The 23950-nt window shown below is 33.9% G+C and overlaps 1 non-coding gene across 1 annotated transcript; it reads left to right on the top strand.

The window, feature by feature from the left end:
- The first annotated feature begins 22961 nt into the window (after window positions 1–22961).
- LOC112097513 lies at window positions 22962–23065 on the top strand. Its single transcript, XR_002905045.1, has one exon. It is a non-coding gene; the product is annotated as a small nucleolar RNA R71 (small nucleolar RNA).
- The last annotated feature ends 885 nt before the right edge of the window (window positions 23066–23950 follow it).

The following is a 23950-nucleotide window of genomic DNA, read 5'->3' as shown; positions in this document are numbered from 1 at the left end:
TATTTCGTTCTTGTTGTGATTTGTGAGCATGTAGCAACTAGACTCACACTAATTTGCTTGCTTTTTATGGAATGCTACACCCAAATTGCCACATGCAAACACTTAATTTATAACATGAACGTGTGAAATTAATATCTTCCATGGGTGGTTTACAAGTAGATTACAAATTTTCCTTTACTAAAATTAATACATACTATTTATCTCCCCATTATTGTTATAATTGATAACAATTATCTAGCTTAAAATATTTAAAGGAAATTAAGGATACATAGATCATTTTCTTGATATTTTATGTAGGAAATATAAATTTTATATTATGATATGAAAAAAATGTTCACAAATAAAAAAAAGTAGTAAAAATATATTGTTTTCACCAAATTTTCGCTAGGATTTGATTCAAGCCAATTGGGTAGTTCTAACCAAATCTAGCTCAAATTTGATTTTAACAAATAAATTTATATTTTAGGTGAGCTTGTACTAAATTAGGGTTTAAGTATTTCTATGTTTGGGATAGGTAGTTTTGTTGAGCTACACTAAGTAGTGAGCTAAAGTACTATGCATAGTGATTCGAGGCGGTCATATGAAGAATAATAGGAAAAGCCTAATAGAGCGGCATAGGATTTAATTTAGGGGGTTAATATAAGGGAGCTGATGTGTGCTCAGGAGTAGCTTAGGTGTACATGGAGGATAGTTCAAGTAGTCTCACATAATACTTAAACTAATTGGGGTAGCTCATGTAGTATAGTATAGATTACAATTTGAACCTTGAATTGAAAATGTAGTATGACAAGCATAAAAATAAAGAACCCACAAGGTTTACATGGTTAATATATTTTAAGGATGGAAAAGGGATGTTGTTTTGGTGAACTCGTCAATCTTTAATGCTTAATATTTTTAAGGATGGAAAGTGAGTTATCTTATTTTGTTGACTTTATAGCAAAAACAATTTGGTCATATTAATTTTTCCTATATCAAGAAAATGAGAGAACTTGGTTTACTGTCTAGTTTGTCAAATGATAAATGTGATATGTGTATGGAATTAAAATCCTTAAAGAGGGCATGTATATCAATTATGAAGGAAGAAATTTTGGTTTCTCAATTTAGTTCAAAGGACCTTGGTGATCTTAAACAAACCATGACTGAAGGGTCTAAAAATAAACCATGTATATTATCTTTTATTAATGATCTATTTACAAATCAAGATGCAACAGGTGAAAAGTTCTAAATTTATATGAGTGAATTTAAGAATCAACTAAATAAGAAAATCAAAAGATTAAGAATTGATAGAGGAGTTGAATATGATTTGATCGTGTTAAATGTTTATTGTGAGAATTATGGTATCATTCATGAAGTGATACTTCTTGATTCATCTGAATCAATATAGGTGAAAGGAAAATAAAACATTGACTAAAACATTGACTAACATGGTAAATCCATGTTAATAAGTTCTAAAGCACTGTTGAATTTATGGGAGGAAGCTATACTATTAGCTTGCCACATGCAGAATAAAATATTGTTAACCTGTATGATTATATAGCATTTTGATTTTGATGATAACAAACCACGTGTCATGAGTAAAATAAGAAATACATATATTTTTTATTTGTTTTTAAAACAAGAAAATGAATGTTGAATCTTTTTTTTAAATTGTTTTCTTTGTATTTTCTAAAGGAAAATTATATCATTTGAATATTATTTTAAATTCTAAGTATAAACGCATTTCATAAAAAAATTTTCAAATAAAAATTCATTTCTATCTCAATTGGTAAGCCGCTATAATCCTAATGGTAAGCCGATTAAATTAAAACTACCTTTTGGACACAAGTGGCATACTGCTAAAAGGAAAGCAGCAAACCGATTGCATCAAATTATCTCTCTGGAATCAAATGGTAAACTGGTAAAGTTAAAGTGGCAAACCAATTCCATTAAGAGGATTTACTAGAATCAAACGGCAAACCTGTACCCTATAAGCAGTAAACAGACTTCATCTGGATGACTCTCTGGAATCAAGCGGCAAACTGTTTTCCTAAAGCTATAAAATACTTAAGCAAGAATTACAATTATTAGTTGTAACGGTAAGTACCATATAAGCAAATGGTAAATCGTTTCCATAGCACACTTTAATATATAGTAGTGTGCTAAAACTGCATGATAAACTCTATGAAGGTTCACCTATAAGAGTGGAATCTGGTCAATTCCTATGAGAGTGAGACAAGCATCTCTAGAGCATTTATGAATTCTATAATGAATAAGATTGCTAAAGTGTCAAATTGTTCGATAGCAAAACTCTGAATGAGTTAAATATGAGGATGTAATGCTTATATTTACAGAAAAAGAACTCGGTTAACAAAAACTATCATGACCCAACCCAGACTTGGCAAGATATTGTTCGCATTGGGCCTTAATAAGGCTCGCACGATTTTGTTCCTAGGGCGCTGATACATCCCATAACGCGTCTTGTCAATTAAGGTGTGGATCACCCTGTATAAACCCAGCATCTCTCCAGTCCTTTGCCGATGTGGGATTTGCCTAAGGTGTTACATACACCCCCCTTAGGGAATCAGCGTCCTCGCTGAGGTTTGCCCCATTATCGCTCAAGAGGACATGCAGAATTGTTCTGATACCATAATGTCATGACCCAACCCAGACCTGGCAAGATATTATCCGCTTTGGACTTTAAGAAGGCCTGCACGGTTTTGTTCTTGGGGTGCCTATACACCTCAAAACGTGTCTTGCCAATTAAGGTGTGGGTCACTCCTTATAAACCCAGCATCTCTCCCGTGCTTTGCCAATGTGGGATTTACCTAGGGTGTTACATGCACCCCTCTCTTAGGGACTCAGCGTCCTCGCTGAGGTTTGCCCCATCATCGCTCAAGAGGAAACGCATAGTTGCTCTGATACCATAATGTTATAACCCAACCCAGACCTGACAAGATATTGTTCACTTTGTGCCTTAGCAAGGCCCGTATAATTTTGTTCATGGAGGGTCCATACACCCTAAAACGCGTGTTGTCAATTAAGGTGTGGGTTACTTCTTTTAAACCCAGCATCACTCACGTGCTTTGCCGATGTGGGATTTGCCTAGGGTGTTACATACACCCACTTTTAGGGCTCAGTGTCCTCGCTGAGGTTTGCCCCATCATCACTTAAGAGGAAATGCAGAGTTGCTTTGATACCATAATGTTATAACCCAACCCAGACCTGACAAGATATTGTCCGCTTTGTGCCTTAACAAGGCTCGTATAATTTTATTCATAGGGCGTCCATACACCCTAAAACGCGTCTTGCCAATTAAGGTGTAGGTCACTTCTTACAAACCCAGCATCTCTCCTATACTTTGCCGATGTGGGATTTGCTTAGGGTGCTACATACACCCACTCTTAGGGACTGAACGTTCTCGCTGAGAGTTGTCCCACCATCTCTCAAGAGGACACGTGGAGCCCCTATAATACCATAATGTCATGACCCAACCTAGACCTGACAAGATATTGTTCGTTTTGGGCCTTAATAAGGTTTGCATGGTTTTGTTTTTGGGGCGTCTATACACTCCAAAACGCATCTTGCCAATTAAGATGTGCATCACTCCTTATAAACTCAACATCTCTCTCGTGCTTTGCAGATATGGGATTTTCCTAGGGTGTTACAGAAACTGCAAATGTTTTCAAGTTCCAGTGAGATAATATTAGTTGTTCAACGGCTGGTCATAGCCCAAAAAGCACTAGTTAGTATGCACTAAATACTATTATGAAGATTGATTGTGTATTGTAAAATATATAGGGAACAATTGGAATTAAAAGGATATTTTAAAATACTAATATGCGACTTTAGAGGAAAGAGAAGACTAGTTATCTTTATATTTGATTTGGAATGTGTTTGATTTAATTATAAATTAAAGTTCAATAATTCAGATCTATATATTTTGGATTATCCAAGTTTAATTAAATTACGAGATACATGGATAACTAATTCAAAGTAAATAAGAAAAGTGGGTGACTAATTCAAATTGACTTAGGAAAAAGGACTATAGAAGATGTCCCTATATAGAACGAACATACATAGCCTTTAATGATGACTAATAAGAAGGTGCCAGTCCAACTATTATAATTAATGCTCTCTTCTTTGTCTGTCTCATATTCCTTCATTAATTTTTTTTGCTATTCTAAACAATTTTGCTTGGAGTGTAACTTCACAATAGTGTTATTAGATCCTAGAGATATTCATTGTTTGTCCTTTCTACATAAGGAAATCTTTATGCGAGGTGTGAAATTTGGTCTTAACGATAATGCTTTTCACACTTTGACAAATTTATGGTTGTTGATTAGGTAATAACGACACGACTTAAAAGTGTTTAATTTACTCCTAAGTATAAGATTACCTAATTATATAATATCTCAGTGAGTCAGAGGTCGATCCATAGAGAAATGATTTAATTTTTTTATTTAAGTTTATCTAAAAAAATAAAATGAAATTTAAATATATGCAATTTAATTTGAGAAAAAAATATGAAATTAAATTAGTTAGGGTTATGGATCCACTCATAGTAATAAATATAATTTAATAAATTCTTTTTATTTTTATTTTATTACCCAAAAGATTAATTGTATAAATTACAATTATTTTCCCATTTATTTTATTATAAATTAATTACTTAATGTGCCAAAACTTAACTTGTTTATAAGAAGTCAAAATATCATTTTACCATACTTTATACTAAGATATTAAGAATTCATTGTGCCAAACTCCTATGTTTGTCTATAATAAATCAAAATTTTAAAATATAAAATATAGATAAAATTAAATAGAAAATAATTTAATTTATACAGTTAAAAAATAGATTTTGATTAAATCATATTTTTTTACTAAGAGTTTCACCTTCCCCTAACTATTAGTATTTAGCTAAACATAATTGAAATAAACGGAATTATTAAAAAATAATTAAAAAAACTATTTGAAAATTGAAAATAAAACTAATTTTATTTATTGAAAATATATTACAAAGAGAGATGAGAAGAAGAATTTGAGGCGAAAGAAGAGAAGAAAATGTGTGGAGAGGTGTGCTCCCCCCTCTTTATTTATACTAATACATGATTAATTCACATCATACATATAAATAAAACTAATTATATCTTAGCCATACATTTATCCTACTAATAAAATATAAACCTAACTTAATTTACTCAAGCATATCCAACACATTCCACTAACAATTGCCACACCTAACATGATAAAAACTTATAATTTCACAATTACCACATTTGCTGTGGTAAAAACTTATAATTTTACAACAAAAGTCGCGAATCCTCCTTGACAATGACCTAATTTCTCGGACTTCTGGAATTCAAATTTGACATCCATACATTCATTTGGAGCCTCAAATTGCGTGAAATTATTATTTTTACCTAATAAACACACAAAAATAGACAAAATCAAATATTTAGAAAAATAATTAGAAATTCATAATATGTTACATAATTACAAATGTAAATTATATTATAAGCACAAAATAATATTTTTACCCCTTAATAAACATACAATTTTTAACACTAATCAAACAACTTTAAAGTTACAGGGTACAACTTTCTGGTTTATGGTTGCAAGTTACGTGTTGTTGGGTACAACTCTTGGTTAATTAACAAAAATACTCAACTTAAGCCATTGTTTATCGCTATTGGATTTATTGATCAGTGTCATCGTTCCAGCTGATTTTCGAGTTTAAAGAACAAAAATTAACTCATATTTTTTTACATTAAAAGTTATCAAATATAGCTCCAAAATATTGAAAAATATACAAGCATTTAGTTCACAATCTAGGCTAGAAATCATGGGTCAACTAAACAACCCATTCAAAATTAAGGAATATGTTCAATTTTGCATTTCTTTTGGAGTTTAGTGATTTTCAAGTAGTTATATTTAATTTGTCACTTAAGTTTGAATTATGGAGAGGTAACAACCTAAAAGTTTAACTTGGACTTTCCCCACACCAAAGTCCCTAGGCAATTAGTCAAGTTTTCAAGTATCTTTATTTGGCCCTCAACCAAATTCCAATCCAGGGAAAAGCTAGCTACTAAGAAAATATATTTGGGATTTGTCCACCCCCTATCAATCCGAGCAGGGTTTGACTCTGTTCGAGACCAGCCTAAATTGTTTCAACAAATACCCTGACCAGGGTTTGTGCTAGATTTTTCCATATGTGGTTCAGGTCAAGCCCGACACCCTTCCAGCACAGGTTTTTGATACGAACTTAAGCTACCTAGATAAGTAAATTAAAAAACATTATCAACGCAAATTAAAATTTACTATGATAAATAACAATTCTTTTAATCTAATGCACAGATTCATTCAATCTTTATCCCAAATTCATTCATTCTCTGTCAAAAACTTAAATTCATAGCACAACAATTACATTAACAAGGAAATCTAAGTAATTGTGACATTTAAATTGTTGGGATTATATGCTCTTTTAAAGCATATTAATTTATTTTCTTATTAATAAAATATTTGAGATATTTTCAATTGCATAAATATATATTGAATAAGGTCCGTTTAATCATATTATATGTATTTATGTGATCATCATATGAATTTACAGAAGACATAAATACACGTTATCTTATGATTAAATAAATTTAGTTCGCAGTTGATAAATAGAGTTGGGAGCTCTATTTATGTTTAGACTGTAGTAAATACATTGAATAATTTATCTTAATCATATATGAATTTACTGATGTAGTTTGACTACATCGAGCTGGATCACATATGAGATTTAATTAACCTTGAAATGATTGTTAGACTTATTAAATCTCCTAGGCATTGATTTTACTGTAATCTTAATCTTGACCTAGTTATGATTTCATGATTGTAATTGTTATTCCATTTGAGTTACCAATGAGCACGACACACACTTGTGGTCAAGATTACCCAGTATCTTGGTGGGAGCAATTATGAGTATTGGAGTTATAGATTAACAATATAGAATTTGTACAACACATCTCTTGATAGGTTTTCGGCACTTGATTATAGAATTCTCTAGCCAGAGTGTGTCAATATATTTAGTATGTTGAAAATGATCATTAGAGAAAACCAGTAAGTATCAAGGAACAAGATGTAATTAAATCGATTGGACAGTTGATATATCGATTTAATTAACGATGTGGTACAAAGGATTATGCAGTAAAGAAATCAATGTGGCTTGAGACGAATTATTAATCGAACATATAATTATGGAGGTCAGTTCCAATCTTATAGCCATGAATTAAGATTATTTAATTATTTTTCTATATGTTATGTATTGGATGATAATATGCCATGATAACATGTCATATAGAATAGGTAGTGCCACTCTATGCATAATGTTACATGTCATTCATTAATTATGAATCTTATTATATTGTTTGTAATTTGCAAATGCTTAAATAATATTGGATATCATCTAGATAATATTATAGGAAGCATGCAATTAACAATATGTATGTTTTAAAAAAGGAAAAACCAATTTTAAAATATTGAGTGGGAGAGGGAAAATTCAAGATAATTTTTCCCACGGGCTCTATTATTAGTTCAATAATAAAATTATATATATACCTCGACTTTATGATACGGTGATGCTCCCTACGGAAGGTATATATATTAGATATTTTATTTGATGAACTTCTTCAAAGATAAAATTGAAATATTTTTCAATCAATTGTTCACCCCAACTGTGACTATTGATATGAAAAATACGTAGATTGAAACAATAGTTATACACTCAACTAAAATTTGTTATTAACCTTCCCAATGAAGCTCTGTTAATAAATTTAGGCCCAAACGGATAACGATAATTATTTATCATATCTCTATATGAAAGTAAATAATTCAATGGATAATTGGGTCTACCAAGTGTAGATATGACTTCCCCCAACGGATAGCTTGTCAAAGCGGTACTAGATTATCGTTATAATAAATTAAAATGCATTTATGGTTTTTTTCATTTTTATCATTTATTGTGAATATTGTTTCAAAGTATTTATGCATGTCTATTTTGTATTTTCAGAAAATATCTTCCATCAACCCATTATTAATTATCCTTGTTAAAAATGAACTCATTGGCGAAAATCATTTAGATTGGAAACGCAATCTATTTAATATTCTCACTGCTAAAGGCTACAAATAGGTGTTGACCCAGCCATGCCCTCAAGAACCATCGTTATACGATTATAGAAATCAGAGGGAGCCTTATGAGAAATGGTGCGAAGCTAACAAAATGGCTAAGCGCTATATATTAGCTTAGATTTCTGTGGAACTGCAGAAGAAACATCGGAGCATGGAAACAGCCACTGAAATAATGGCTAGTCTTCATAAGATGTTTGGGCAAAATACTCATTTTGCCAGAGAAGTAGCATTAAAACGTATTATGGATACTAAGATGGAAGAAGGCACAAGAGTTCATGATCATGTCCTCAAAATGATGGACTATTTGAATGAGGTAGAGATTCATGATATTCAAATCAATGATAAATCAAAGATTAACATGGTGATTGAATCTTTACCTGATATATTCAAAGAGTTTAAGGTCAACTATATCTTAAACAATAAAGATATGACCTTAATTAAATTAATGCACGAACTACATGCTATAGAAGAATTTTATCGTAGCAGAAAACTTCTTGAAAAAGGATTCTCTTCAAGGCTTAAGTCGAAAGACAAGAATGAGCAAGAAAGAGTTGGGATCGGCAAACTATCCACTAAAAGAAGTGGCAAGCCAAAACGCAAGTGTTACAAATGTGGACAGAAGGGTCACTGGAAGAAAGATTGTCCTAAAAATATTAAAATCAGGTATAGGAAACCTTTAAGCTTCCTAATCAGTTCAGATATCTATTGATTCATGCAATATTGAATTTTGAGATAACCAATTTTATTTGTAAATCATTTATTTGGTTTTCAGGAAACCAAGAGATTAAGTGAAGAAAGCTTCAAACAACAGTTGATGATATGCTAGTTTATATCAATTGAAAGGCTAGATCAATTTTACAAGTCTTTAGTTTTGATATTTGTCTTTATTTTTCCAAATATGAGAGGAATTTAATTTCGATGGCTTGTTTTAATAAACATGAGTACACTGTTATTTTTGGATCCTCTATTTATTACTTATTTTGGTTATTTATAAAGACAATTTATATCATATAAGTCCATTGATCTATTCAAAGCAAGATATAATGATAAAGAGTATATGCATTTATCTAAGAAAAGAAATGTTTCTTCAAACCAAAATCACCTCTGATATTTATGCTTAAGTCATATAAACTATAATACGATTTTAAGAAAATGATTAATGATAGACTTGTTGGCCTATCAAGATTGATCATTGTAATTCTATAAATCTTATTCAGAAAAGTAATATGACGAGGATGCTCTTTTTGAGCTAAAAGCATAACATTATATTGAATGATTTAGTGCATACATTTACAAATGTATACGGACTAATCAATTTACATGTTATAAGAGGTTATGAGTATTCTATCAATCTTGTTGATGAATATTCAATTTTATTTATGTTTGTCTAAATGCCTCATGATTTCATTGCTTTTGAAATTCAAAAGAGTACGTGGATAAGACAGAAGCAATTAGATAGGAACATAGAAGAACTTCGATATGATCGAAACAATGAATATCTCTATGGAGAATTCAAGCTCTATTTGGTTGTCAAATGGGATAAACTCCCTCATATAATTAACACTATGATACAATAGTGTAATTAAATGGAGAAACAAGATTCTTTTGGATAAGACAAAATATATACTAAGTGGTTTATCATTTACCTTTTTTATTCCAGATACTAGTATTTAAAACTGCAAAGTTTATTGAACTTAGTTTCATCTATCTCGGTATCTACTACTCCAAGAAATTATGAAAAAGTCACAAACATGGTTTGAGACACGTTCGTATTTGGAGTTTACTAGTATTTCTACTAGAATCAGAGGTAGAGAAGATGGTTTCGTGTTCAGAAGCTTGCATGTTTAAGGTATCTTAATGGAATAAGGTAAAGTCTGAACTATAGTCTTCAAGATAGGAATGTATTTATGGACATATTCTTTACTTTCTTTGAGGAAGACTATAGAATGACTTGTTACCTAAGAGTAAGGTAAAACTAGAGAAATGAAAAGGAAAGGTAAAACTAGATAAATGAAAAGGAGATCAAGTTGATGCTCAGCTTTCAACACCTGTTATTGAACAAGAAAAACAGCAATAGCCAGCTGATTATCACAAGATTATCTCTGAACAACCATCACATTTAGAACCTCATCGTAGTTGGAGGGTAACTAGGTTACCTATGAGATACATGTTATTGAGGGAAACCTATACAACGATCTCAGTTGAACATGTACAAGATCCCATTAGCTACAACAAAGCTCTAATAGACAGAGATGCTGAATTTTGAAAAAAAATTCATGAATCAAGAAATGGAATCTATGCATTCCAATAAAGTTTAGGAACTTGTAGAGGCGCCAAATAGGGTAAAACCTATAAGGTGCAAGTGAATTTACAAGAGAAAAAGAGGAGTAAATGGAAGGGTGGAAACATTTAAAGCAAGATTAGTAGCCAAGGGTTTTACTCAGAAAGAGAAATCGATTATGAGGAAACCTTGCTCAAATCCATCAGGATTCTGCTCTCCATTGCTACAGTGCTAGATTATAAAATTTAGCAAATGGATGTCAAAATAGTCTTTCTTAACGGGCATCTTGAAGAAGACATCTACATGCAGCAACTAGATGGATTCGTACAAAAAAGACCAAGAGCACATGGTATGTAAGTTGCAGAGATCCATTTATGGATTAAAGCAAGCATCCCAGTCATGGAACATCAGATTTGATCAAGCGATTAAATCGCTTGGATTCATTCAGAACATTCATGAACCATGTGTGTACAAGAAGATTCATGGAAAATTTGTAGCCTTCCTAGTTCTTTGTGTAGACGATATTCTCTTGATTGGAAACGATATATAAGTATTGACTATAATAAAGATTTGGTTAGCAAAACAATTTGATATGAAAGACCTGGGAGAGGCAAGTTATATTCTTGGTATCAAATTACTGCGAGACCAGAAGAATAAAACTTTAGCCTTGTCTCAAGCGGTCTATATCGATAAGATATTGGCTAAATTTAGCATGGAAAATTCCAAGATTGGTTTATTACCATTCAGACATGGAATTGTATTCTCTAAGGATCAATCACCTAAAACATCTGAAGAGATCGAGAAAATTAGACGAGTTCCCTATGCAGAAGCTGTAGGAAGTCTCATGTATGCCATGCTTTGCACTAGGCCAAACGTCTGTTTTGCGGTAAGATTGGTTAGCAGATATCAATCTAATCCTGGACCTGAATACTAGACTGCAATCAAGCATATTATAAAGTATTTGAAAAGAATTAAAAATTATATGCTTGTGTATTCTGGTGATGAACTTATTCCAGTGGATTATACTAATTCTGACTTTTTGTCAAATAAAAATTCTAGAAAATCAACTTCCATTTATGTGTTTACATTAGGAAGTGGAGCTATTAGTTGGATGAGTGTGAAACAATCTTGTATCATAAACTCCACAACTGAAGCTGAATATGTGGCTACATCTGAAGCTGCAAAAGAAGCTATATGGCTCCTCAAGTTCCTACAAAATCTTGAGGTGTTACTTGTTGTAACTGCACCCCTTAAACTATTTTGTGATTATGGTGGTGCGGTAGCTCAATCTAAGGAACCACAAGAAACAAAACATATTGAGAGGAAGTATCATCTTATAAGGGAATAGTGTAGAAATGTTATATGACAGTACCCCAAATGGCATTAGATGCTAAATGACAGATCTTATTACAATGGCCATTAGTGGGAAACCTTTATAACATGCACTTAGAGCCCTAGAGCATGTGCAATATGCCATATATGCTTTAAAAGCTAGTGGGAGATTGTTGGGATTATATGCTCTTTTACAGCATATTAATTTATTTTCTTATTAATAAAATATTTGAGATATTTTAATTTACATAAATATATATTGAATAAGGTCCGTTTAATCATATTATATGTATTTATGTGATCATCATATAGATTCACAGAAGACATAAATACACGTTATCTTATGATTAAATAAATTTAGTTTGTAGTTGATAAATAGAGTTGTGCGCTCTATTTATGTTTAGACTGTAGTAAATTCATTGAATGATTTGTCTTAATCATTTATGAATTTACTGATGTAGTTTGACTACATTGAGCTAGATCACATATGAGATTTAATTAACCTTGAAATGACTGTCAGACTTATTAAATCTCATAGGCATTGATTTTACTATAATCTTAATCTTGAGTTAATTATGATTTCATGATTGTAATTGTTATTTCATTTGAGTTGCCAATGGGCATGACACACACTTGTGATCAAGATTACTCGGTATCTTGGTGGGAGCAATTATGAGTATTGGAGTTATAGATTAACAATATAGAATTTGTACAACACATCTCTTGATGGGTTTTCGGCACTTGATCATAGAATTCTCTAGCCAGAGTGTGTCAACATATTTAGTATGTTGAAAATGATCATTAGAGAAAACCAATAAGTATCAAGGAACAAGATGTAATTAAATCGATTGGACAATTGAGATATCGATTTAATTAATGATGTGGTACAAAGGATTATGAAGTAAAGAAATCAATGTGGCTTGAGATGAATTATTATTCGAACATACAATTATGGAGGTTAGTTCCAATCTTATAGCGGAGTAGAGTTGGAATTAAATGATTAGGCTTGCTTAATTACAGGCTTAATTGTTGTAGCCACTATTATATGTTCTCATATGATCCATGTTGTGCAAATTTTAATGCACTCGCAAGCGCACGAATCTATTGTAGTATAGATTAATGGTGACGAGTGTCGATCCCACGAGGATGTGGATTTTAATTATATATAGAATTAATTTTGTAAATGGGTAGTTGGATTTATGGTGGAAATGATTTGGAATATGCTAATACTTAAATTAAAATGGCGAGAATAAATTTTAAAATTGGAATTGCAATGGAGAGAATAAATTGAAGAGAAAATCTATTAAATTGACGTACTTGGGTATCTGGATCTGTATCAACATGCATCATGGGCTAAATAATCCGTATTAATGCCAATTAAATCATGAGGGGAGAATCCACACCTCATGAACCACGCTCTGATCAATATGGTGCTAAGGGCTTATCGTGCCAAATAATAATAACCTTATACTAGAGAGCCGGTGTAACCAAGGCGGTATCTAGACAAGACTATTATTATTTGTCGACGAGAAGTCAAAACATCCACAAAAATTAGAGGGGAAGAGAAAATAAATTTACCAAATTAAGCCCATGACACATGTTGAGACTTCACCTTCAACCCAAGCTTGAAAGAAAATTAGCCACTCATAGTTGAACTAGGGGCAAAATGGGAATGTATTAAAATATGAAGAAAATACAAGATGGAGAAGGAATTACAGAAAATGGATCCCAAAAATGGATTCAGAGATATCAAATTAGGGGGGAGAGGCCCCCTTTTTATAGATACATGGAGTAAATCATGGCCATCGGATTAAAAACAGTTTGGACGCTCAGGATTGCGCCACGTCATCAGTCAACAGTCCACGGTTTGACCACGCGGATGAACAGTAACACGGTTTGACCCGACTTTGAACAGTAATGCGGTTTGACCCGGATGAACAGTAACGCGGTTTGGTTGAAAATAATCCTGTGTGATGCATGCACCGTACACGAGATTTTTCGTCCACTGATATGCTGCCACGTCACCATCAACAGTACATAAGAATTTTAGTCCAACAGGATCGTGACACCTCATCAGTCAATGCCACATCATCGGTCAATGCCACGTCATCATCCTTCTATGTGAACAGTGTCGTGAACAGTAACGTAGACAGTACCGTACACGTGAATAGTACCGTATATGTGAATAGTGTCATTTTTCCTTTTATGCTCCTCCTAAGGTTTTTGACCGTCCTGAGTTCAAAAGTGATGTCCGTTTTGCCGTCTGATTTCTCCTTTATTGTGAAATGACTATAATGCCCCTAAAATACATAAAATACTTAATTAAAATAAAACACATGTAATTAAATCACAAGAAGGTTAAATACATAAAAGTAAGGGTTGTTAGTAAGACTTGAAATGTAAAATGACGGTTTTCTCCTTTATAAATATGTATTTTCTAACACTCAACACACCCCCCAACCAGCTTATTGCTAGTCCCTAGCAAATGAAGCGAAAATAAAATTCAAATTCAAAATAATTTTTTTTTTTAAATTTAGAAACACTCGTGTTTATTCAATCAGATTAATGATAGCAATTAAATAAAAGTATAAGCATTATCTCCAGTCTAAAGTAACATCACACCCACATCAACCATCCACATGAATCAGCCCAGTAGACTTTGTTATAGCTACTTTCAAGAATGACATGTCAAACCCCAAAATCTCACTGGAAGTAGTGACACTCTCACAAAGAAATTAAACCCAATAAAAATAGTCACTCCAATGAATGGTAATTGAGAGAAAATAATGAAGAAGTGATATCACATGCTCTCACTAAGATGAAATAAATATGCCCTCAGCTTAAAAATAATACGATCTCAAGTCAAATAAAAACTGTTAGTCAACCCAATTTATTTATTTATTTATTTTTTTATATGCACCACTACATCTTTTTAGCCCATATAACTAGCTTCTACTTCAGATTATAGTTTCCTAAAATTAGGAAGGACTTTTATTAGGATGTAACGTAGGCTAGGGACATGGTTAACAAAGAAAGGAAATAAGGAAAACAAAGTGTATGTTTGAGAAAAATGCAGAGAATTTTTTTTTTTTTCAAGTTGCAAGGTGGATTTCACCTATTATTGTTATTTTTATTCTTTTGAAACAACAACTTTTGTTTTGTTGTTGTTTTTTTTTTTTTTTTGGTATAACTTCACTGAACAACATAATTATTTACATTTTCTCAAACATAAATAGGTGATGGAACTTATAAGATATCGGGTAATACTCCAAATCGGAGTGGGTCAAGATGATAAGTTGACAAAGAAAATGTTTTTTTTTTTTAAAGGCTCAAAAGGGTTAACTATGGATATTTAATAAAATGGATGGCTAGAAAGGCTCAAACGGATCAAAGATGGCCTTTCCATCGTCTTTTAGGGCTCTAAATAACCTTCCATATGTACTAGTTAGATGGGCCTCCAAATATAGCAACACACTTTTTTTTTATTTTTTATTAAGGGTTAACTCAAAAGAAATCTAGAGATCGTGTATACAATAATAAACTGTTAAGCTGTATAAAGAATGGGCAAAAGGGTTACTCTCCAAGAAAAATGATAGGCTCAAAAACTCACTTGGTACTTATTATGACATGTTTATTCCTTCAAGCAACTCATATATGTCTCCGACATCAACATGTAGAGTAGCAAACATAATGTAACATCACTTAAGACCAAAGATAATACAAATACTAAAATTTAAAATTAATCATGTCACCCAATGTTAAAACAAATCACACAAATTTTTTTTTTTTAAACAACATTCTACCCCCCCAACCTATTCTAAACATGAAAGGAAAATATGCATGCAGAAATGTGAAAATGATGCATAAAAACTAATTAGAAAAGTTACACATAAAATGATAGAAAACGAAAATGATTTTTTTTTTTTAAAGAAGATGCGTTTCTAGAGGAACTACACTCCATATTCAGCCATCTTCGACTCAAAAGTTAGAAAATGTATATTTATAGAGGAGAAATTAAAAAAAAGAAAAATAAACATAAACACATAATAAAGAAAAAGAAAATGTCTGAATTTTTTTTTTAAGTTTTTTTTTTTTTAATTTTTTTTTAAACGATGAAGATGCGTTTCTAGAGTCACTACACTCCATATTCAGCCATCTTCAACACAAAAAGTTAGCAACAGTTAGTTTCTACAACAAAAAATTAGTAAAAACTTAACCAAAATTCCACAATTGTCGACTATTCCCTCCCCCCAACCAGAACGAAACATTGTCCTCAATGTTTGAAATGAAAGAAGTAGAGTTTAGAAGACATCACCTAGGTGGTGCAACACAGAAGAAAATATTTACAGGCGGAGAGTTAAATCTAATTTGTACTTCTTACTGCGGCTACTGTTACCATCATTATTTGGACGCTCCAACACAAAGGTCCAGGGGTCTGGCTCCGGTCGATAAGCTTGTAACATATCAAGTAGCTCATTAGCAGTGTGAGCACAAATAAAGAGTTTTTTCGCATTAGAGGGAATGAAATAGTTTTTTATTGCATGGTTAAGAAATGCGATAAAGCCATCATAAAAGTTATTGACATTTAACAAACCGATGGGTTTCTGGTGGATGTGCAGATGGGCCCAAGATGCTAGCGTGATAAGTGCCTCTAGTGTTGCAAGATCTCCTGGAAGGAAAATAAAAGCATCAGCATGATTAAGTATTTCGGTTATTCTTTCTTGCATACCTGAGACGACTAACTCTTCTCTAGTTGATGAGTCAGACGAACTGCCCAAAGGTTTTAGGGCTCTTGGGATGATGCCTAACACTTGACTTCCTCTGATAAAAGCTGCTTCTGAGACAATTTTGGATAACCCTCGGTTACCTCCTCCATACACCAAGTGTAATTTTCTTGCTACTATGCTTCGACCAAGATCTATGGCTGCCTCAACGAACTCTTTATGTTTGCCATATGTAAATCCAGAAAGCACACAAATGTTCTTGAATTGTCTATTGGGAGTAGCTGTCATTGTGATACTTCTCGAAAACAATTTGTGAGTGCTTGAAAAAAAAGAAATCACATTTAAGAGTCTTGGTGATAGTGGGTCATGGTTGTGTATGAGGTAATATGTCAGTGTCAAATAACGCGTAAAGCACGTGGCTCGCAAGTCAAAAAGAAAACAGTAAAAAGGAAAAAGCAAACAGTAATAAAATTATTAAAGACAATAATGCAAACAATAAGACTATAGTGAAATAAAATAACAATAAAGTAAAAGGATATTTACAGGTAGTTGCGACTGTGGCTCATATCTTCCTCTGATTTTACGTCCAGAAACGGCTTAAACGCCCTCTATGGGTCGAGGATAGGCTTCCTATCCAGTTTTCTTATAAACTGGCAAACAGGGTCGTTTATAGTCAGATTCCCGAGACTATATCGTGCATGCTCTTTCTGGAATAATGGCCATAACTGGAGAATCGCTCCTTGCACATATCCACTGGGATGCGTTTCAAGAGACAAAAGGATATCATCCAATGACTCCTTATTCAAGCCATCCCTAATGAATTGAATCTTATCTTCCCTGTTATCAGACATCATTCTTAAAGAACATGGGTTTTTATTGCAACTCATTCTGGCACACTTATGACAAGCAACAGAAATTCTTCGAGCTCGTCGTTTTCTTGCATAATTTCCTTTACCACAACCAGGCATGTATGCAATAAATTTTGGAGGTAACTCACCTGCCGATCGTACTTTAGCTTCGATTAACCAACGGATGTCAGCAGGTATGTTATTCCTCATGAGTAATCGCATGCGTTCGGACCAAGCTTTATAGATCGTAAGGAGGGCATTCTGAGGAAGTGAAGGGAATCGCTTGTGAAGCTTCGCTAGAATCTCGTTTCTGTCCATACCTTCGCCTCAGAATATCAGTTATTATGGGAAACTGAAGTAACCGACTTGATTGTCACGGAGTACCGTTATCCGCCACTTCACCGGGGTAACAAACTAAAGCACACAAATAGAAAAACAAATTAAAACACACAAAGAAAATTAAAATCGTCCTCTTATTGAATTTACCTCAAGCTCCAACTGGATGTCGTAAACACTTCTCTCAATGTCTCTGAGTTGGCTTTCTAAACCCTCAACATAGGCTACTAACTCTGGTGGTTGTAGAGCCCAAATGCGATGTGTTTTACAAAATTAAATCTGTCTTTTGAGATGAGTTTTGACACGTTGAAGTGGTTTAAGAATGTTCAAGAGGAACGGTCTAAGTAAGGTACTCATGATTAAAAACGATAAAAGAAAACTTAATAGTTAAACAAACACACTTATGCAAAAATAATTTCAATTAGCAGAAGAATAATATAAAGAAAGAAAAAATTAAATCAACGAAAAGAGAAAAAAAATCAATTCAAATCTGGTGGGTCACTCAAATTTATTTCGGTGTCTTCGTCATGTGGTTGGTACTCTAGATATGGCTTTAATCTTTGACCATTAACTTTAAACATGACACCGTTCTTTGGGTCCTTAATTTCAATTGCCCTATGTGGAAAAACAGTATGAACAATAAAGGGACCAGACCAACGAGAGCGTAACTTACCTGGGAATAGGTGCAAGCGAGAATTGAATAAAAGCACTTTCTGACCTGAAGTGAACGATTTCCTCATAATTTGCTTATCATGGAAGACTTTCATTCGTTGCTTGTAAATCTTGGCATTTTCGTATGCATCATTGCGAATTTCTTCAAGTTCTGCCAGCTGTAATCTTCTTTCTGAGCTAGCTTGCTGCATGTCAAAATTGAATTTCTTGATGGCCCAATATGCACGATGCTCGAGTTCCACAGGTAGGTGGCAAGCTTTTCCATACACTAGCCTGTAGGGTGACATCCTAATCGGGGTCCTGAAAGCCGTTCTATATGCCCATAAGGCATCATCAAGTCTTAATGACCAATCTTTCCTGTCTGGCCTCACCGTTTTTTCTATTATGTGCTTTATTTCTCGATTGGATATCTCAACTTGGCCACTGGTTTGCGGATGATACGGAGTTGCCACTTTGTGTGTGATTGAATACTTTGTCAAAAGAGCTTTGAATGCTTTGTTACAAAAGTGGGCACCACCATCACTGATTATCGCTCGTGGGAATCCAAAGCGTGAAACAATGTTGCTTTTCAAAAATGCTATCACCACCTTGTGATCATTGGTCCTACATGTAATTGCTTCTACCCATTTCGATACGTAGTCAACAGCAACCAATATGTATTGATGGCCAAAAGACGGGGGAAAGGGTCCCATGAAGTCGATACCCCATAAGTCAAAAATCTCAACCACTAAAATTGGATTTAGTGGCATCATGTTCCTTCGTGTAATGCTCCCCATTCGTTGACACCTATCACATGAAGAACAGAAAGTGTAAGCGTCTCGAAATATAGATGGCCAATAGAAACCACATTGTAAAACTTTAGTCGCTGTTTTCTTAGCACTGAAATGGCCTCCACAAGCTTGTTCATGGCAGAATGAAAGAATATTCTGAATTTCATTTTCTGGGACACATCGTCTAACAATTTGATCAGCATAATACTTGAACAAATACGGGTCATCCCAAAAGAAATTCTTTATCTCTGCAAAGAATTTAGCCTTGTCTTGCTTGGTCCAATGCTCTGGAAGTTTACCTGTAACAAGATAATTAACTATATCAGCATACCAAGGTAATACTTCCACACTCATTAATTGTTCATCTGGAAATGACTCATTCAATATTAATGGCTTTGTAATTGAGTCAAAATGGAGACGAGAGAGGTGGTCCGCCACAACATTTTCTGTCCCTTTCTTATCTTTGAATTCCAAGTCAAATTCCTGCAAAAGTAACACCCAACGAATTAGTCTAGCTTTTGCATCTTTCTTTGTGAGAAGATATTTAAGAGCAGCATGATCTATGAACACGATTATTTTACAACCAATGAGATAAGATCGAAATTTCTCTAATGCAAACACTACTGCTAGCATTTCTTTTTCAGTAGTTGAATAGTTCAACTGTGCATCATTCAATGTCATACTAGCATAGTAAATAACGTGGGGAATTCGATCAACTCTTTGTCCTAATACTGCTCCTACTGCATAATCAGATGCATCACACATGAGTTCAAATGGTAAGCTCCAGTTCGGGGGCTGAATGATGGGTGATGATGTCAACAAATGCTTTAATTTTTCAAATGCCACAAGACATGAATCATTAAAGACAAAAGGTGCATCCTTAGCAAGTAAATTGCATAAGGGTCTAGAAACTTTGCTAAAATCTTTAATGAAACGTCTATAAAAACCAGCATGCCCAAGGAAAGATCTTACTTCTCTGATTGTTTTAGGTGGAGGAAGATTAGAAATGAGATCCACCTTGGCTTTGTCAACCTCAATACCTTTGCTCGAAATGATGTGACCGAGAACAATACCTTGTTTTACCATAAAATGGCATTTCTCCCAATTTAAGATCAAGTTCTTCTCGATACATCTCTGCAGAACTAGTGTTAGATGATGTAAACATTGATCAAACGAGTCATCAAAGACAGAAAAATCATCCATAAAGACTTCAAGGAATCGTTCAACCATATCAGAAAAAATGCTCAACATGCATCGTTGAAATGTAGCAGGTGCATTACATAATCCAAATGGCATTCTCCTATATGCAAATGTGCCAAAAGGGCAAGTGAAAGTAGTTTTCTCTTGATCTTTTGGTGCTATGGGAATCTGATTATATCCTGAGTAGCCATCTAGAAAGCAATAAAATTCATGGCCTGCTAATCTATCAAGCATTTGATCAATAAATGGTAAAGGAAAATGGTCTTTACGTGTGACAGAATTCAACTTTCTATAATCAATGTATACACGCCATCCTGTAGTTACTCTAGTGGGTATCAATTCATTATCAGTATTGGTAATTACTGTGACTCCTGACTTTTTGGGGACAACTTGTACAGGACTAACCCATGAACTATCAGAAATGGGGTAAATGATACCAGCATCTAATAGCTTAAGGACTTCTGTTCTAACAACTTCTTTCATATTAGGATTTAACCGACGTTGCATTTCCCTAGCAGTTTTAGCATTTTCATCAAGGTGAATGTAATGCATGCAGTCTACTGGGTTTATACCTTTTATGTCTGCTATGGTCCATCCTAATGCCCCTTTGTGCTCTTTCAAAACATCTAACAACTTACCTTTTTGTTTGTCATTGAGGGATGGTGAGATGATTACCGGCAGAGTACTTTCTTCTCCCAAAAATGCATATTCCAGAGTGTTGGGTAATGGTTTGAGCTCGAGTTTCGGTGGTGATTCTGATGATGGGATGAGTTTCTTCTCTGATGGTGCTAGTTGCTCAACTCTTGACTTCCATTTATTAGTGTCCATATATGGTGCTGAGTCAAGCAGGGCGTTGACCTTATCGACCGATCTGTCAATATCAAAATCAAAACCAAAGTGAGTTAAACATGTTTGTAAAGGATCATCACTAAGGTTTGAAACAAAAGTATCATCAACTAATGCTTCAATTAAATCCACATCAATAATTCCATCATCTGCATTGTGAGGTTGTTTGGCAATATTGAAGATGTTCAGCTCCATAGTCATGTTGCCGAAAGACAATTGCATATTTCCAGTCCTGCATTGAATGTGAGCATCCGCAGTTGCCAAGAAAGGTCGGCCTAGAATAATGGGGATGTGCTTCCTTGAATCCTGTATTGGTTGAGTGTCAATTACAATGAAATCAACAGGAAAATAAAACTTGTCTACCTGGATAAGCACGTCCTCCACAATACCACGAGGTATTTTCGTGGACCGATCTGCAAGCTGTAACACCACTGGAGTTGGGTGTAATTCTCCAAGTCCAAGTTTCACGAATACAGAGTAAGGCAAAAGATTTACACTAGCTCCTAAATCCAACAAAGCATTCTCAATTGTGTGGTTCCCTATACTACATGAGATAGTGGGGGAGCCTGGGTCTTTGCATTTTAAAGGAATTTTATGTTGGAGTATAGAACTAACGTTTTCTGTTAAAAATGCCTTCTTTTGAACATGCATATTTCTCTTTTTAGTACAAAGGTCTTTAAGAAACTTGGCATAAGATGGAACTTGCTTAATAGCATCGAGCAAAGGGATGTTAACACTTACCTGTTTGAAGATTTCGAGAATCTCACCTGTGGATTTTCCCTTTTTGCCTTTTTCTAACCTCTGAGGAAATGGAGCTTTCGGAACGTATTCTCGTGGGTTGGTTTCTTCTTTCTCCTCCGGTGATGATTCCTCAACATTCACAGGTACAATTTGATTTTCTTTTGTCACCGGCATCTCTACTTTGTTGTTGACTTCTTTTCCTTTTCGTAAGGTCATGACTGCTTTGACCTCTCCATGCTGCTGTGGTGAACTGGTACTTGCTTCATGCACTCCTTTAGGATTAGGCACTGGTTGACTTGGAAACTTGCCTTTCTCAACAGTCATTGCCAAGGTCTGAACTGAAGAAGCAAGTTGTCCCACCATCTTCTCGAGGCTTGAAACTGATTGAGCTTGTGAGTTGAAGCCTGCTCTCAACTCATTTCGTAGTCCATCAATGGTGCGATTCTGTTGCTCAATCGTGGAGTGAGTAAGATTTTTGAAATTCAGGAATGCATCCTCCCATGGTCTGGGTTGAGAGTAGTTCTGGTTCTGATTGTATGGTCTAAATGGGGGCTGAGAGGCTTGAGGATTTTGTGGAATTGGTTGCATTGGTGGAGCTGGAGCTGCTGGTCCATTCTGTTGGAATCCTTGAGACCATGAAAAATTGGGGTGGTCTCTCCATCCAGGGTTATATGTGTTGGAGTATGGGTTGTAATTTGATGGCTTTCTCATTACACCTATGGCATTGGCTTGATCTGAGTATGAGTCATGGTCATGTGGTTCTGTTGATTTCGCAGTTGATAACGATGCTATTTGTCGAGCAAGAACTTCAACCATCTCCTTGACTTCTTTGATTCCCGAAGTTGATTCGCCAATTTGAACCTCATTCACTCCTTTAATTCTTCTAGTATTCCTGAGTGATCGACTCCGTTGTTGGGAATTATCTGCTTGTTGCTGGAAGAATTCCCAAATCTCTGATGCACTTTTTGACATTAGTTCTCCTCCACTTGTTGCCATTAGCCATTCTTGCACATTCGGCAATAATCCCTCCAAAAAGTATTGGCATTGGTGCCATTTCTCATACCCATGATGTGGACACTTCAAGAGTAGCCCATTGAATCGCTCCCATGTCTCGAAAAATTGCTCGTCCTCTCTCTGAGTAAACTCTGAGATTTCCCTGCGAATAGCATTGGTTTTATGCACTGGGAAATATTTATTCAAAAATTTAGTTACCATTTGTTCCTATGATGAAATGCTATTAGCAGGCAACGTATTTAACCATGAACGAGCTCTATCCTTTAAAGAAAATGGGAATAGTCTAAGTTTAACATCATCATCTGAAAAATTCTCATATTTGAATGTTTGACAAATGGCATGAAAATCATTCAAATGATTATATGGATCCTCATTTTCTAGGCCATAAAATGTAGGGAGACAATTTAGCACACTAGGTTTTAGTTCAAAGCTCCTAGCAGCTACATTAGGGTATCTTATGCATGATGTGCTCAAATTAGCTAAAGGACTGAAGTAGTCCTTAAATGGCCTCTCCTGTGGTTGCAAATCCATTTTATTTTTTACTTGTTTGTGTGTGCGAAGTGTTTTTTCTAATTCAAGGTCTATAGGTTCAAGATTAGGTAATAATGACCTACGACCATGCATGCAAAACAAATAAAATAAAAATAAAGATGGGAACAAAACAAATAAAAATAAAGAAGAGGGAGAAATTACGATACTAACCTTATTGCGCTATTACAACCTTTCTATAAAAATACACAAAAATAAATACGTGAAAGAAATTAACTAAAAATTAAATTAATAAGATAAACAAAAAAAATTACAAAGAAAAATAAATGGAAAATTAAATTACAGAATTTTAAAGAAGAGAAAAAGAAAAGAAATATTAACCTTTAAATGTAGATTCACTTTTTTTTTTCTTTTTTTTATAATAAATAAAAAAATACAAGAAAACAAATAAAAGAAATTATTCACAAAAATTAATTCTATTAATTAAAATTACTTACCTCCCCGGCAACGGCGCCAAAAACTTGTTGTGCAAATTTTAATGTACTC

This window comes from Citrus clementina, unplaced genomic scaffold (assembly GCF_000493195.1).
Source record: "Citrus clementina cultivar Clemenules unplaced genomic scaffold, Citrus_clementina_v1.0 scaffold_6, whole genome shotgun sequence".
Taxonomy (NCBI): Eukaryota; Viridiplantae; Streptophyta; class Magnoliopsida; order Sapindales; family Rutaceae; genus Citrus; species Citrus x clementina.
Note: the sequence above shows the minus strand (reverse complement) of the source record. Positions and strands in the feature narration are given on the sequence as shown.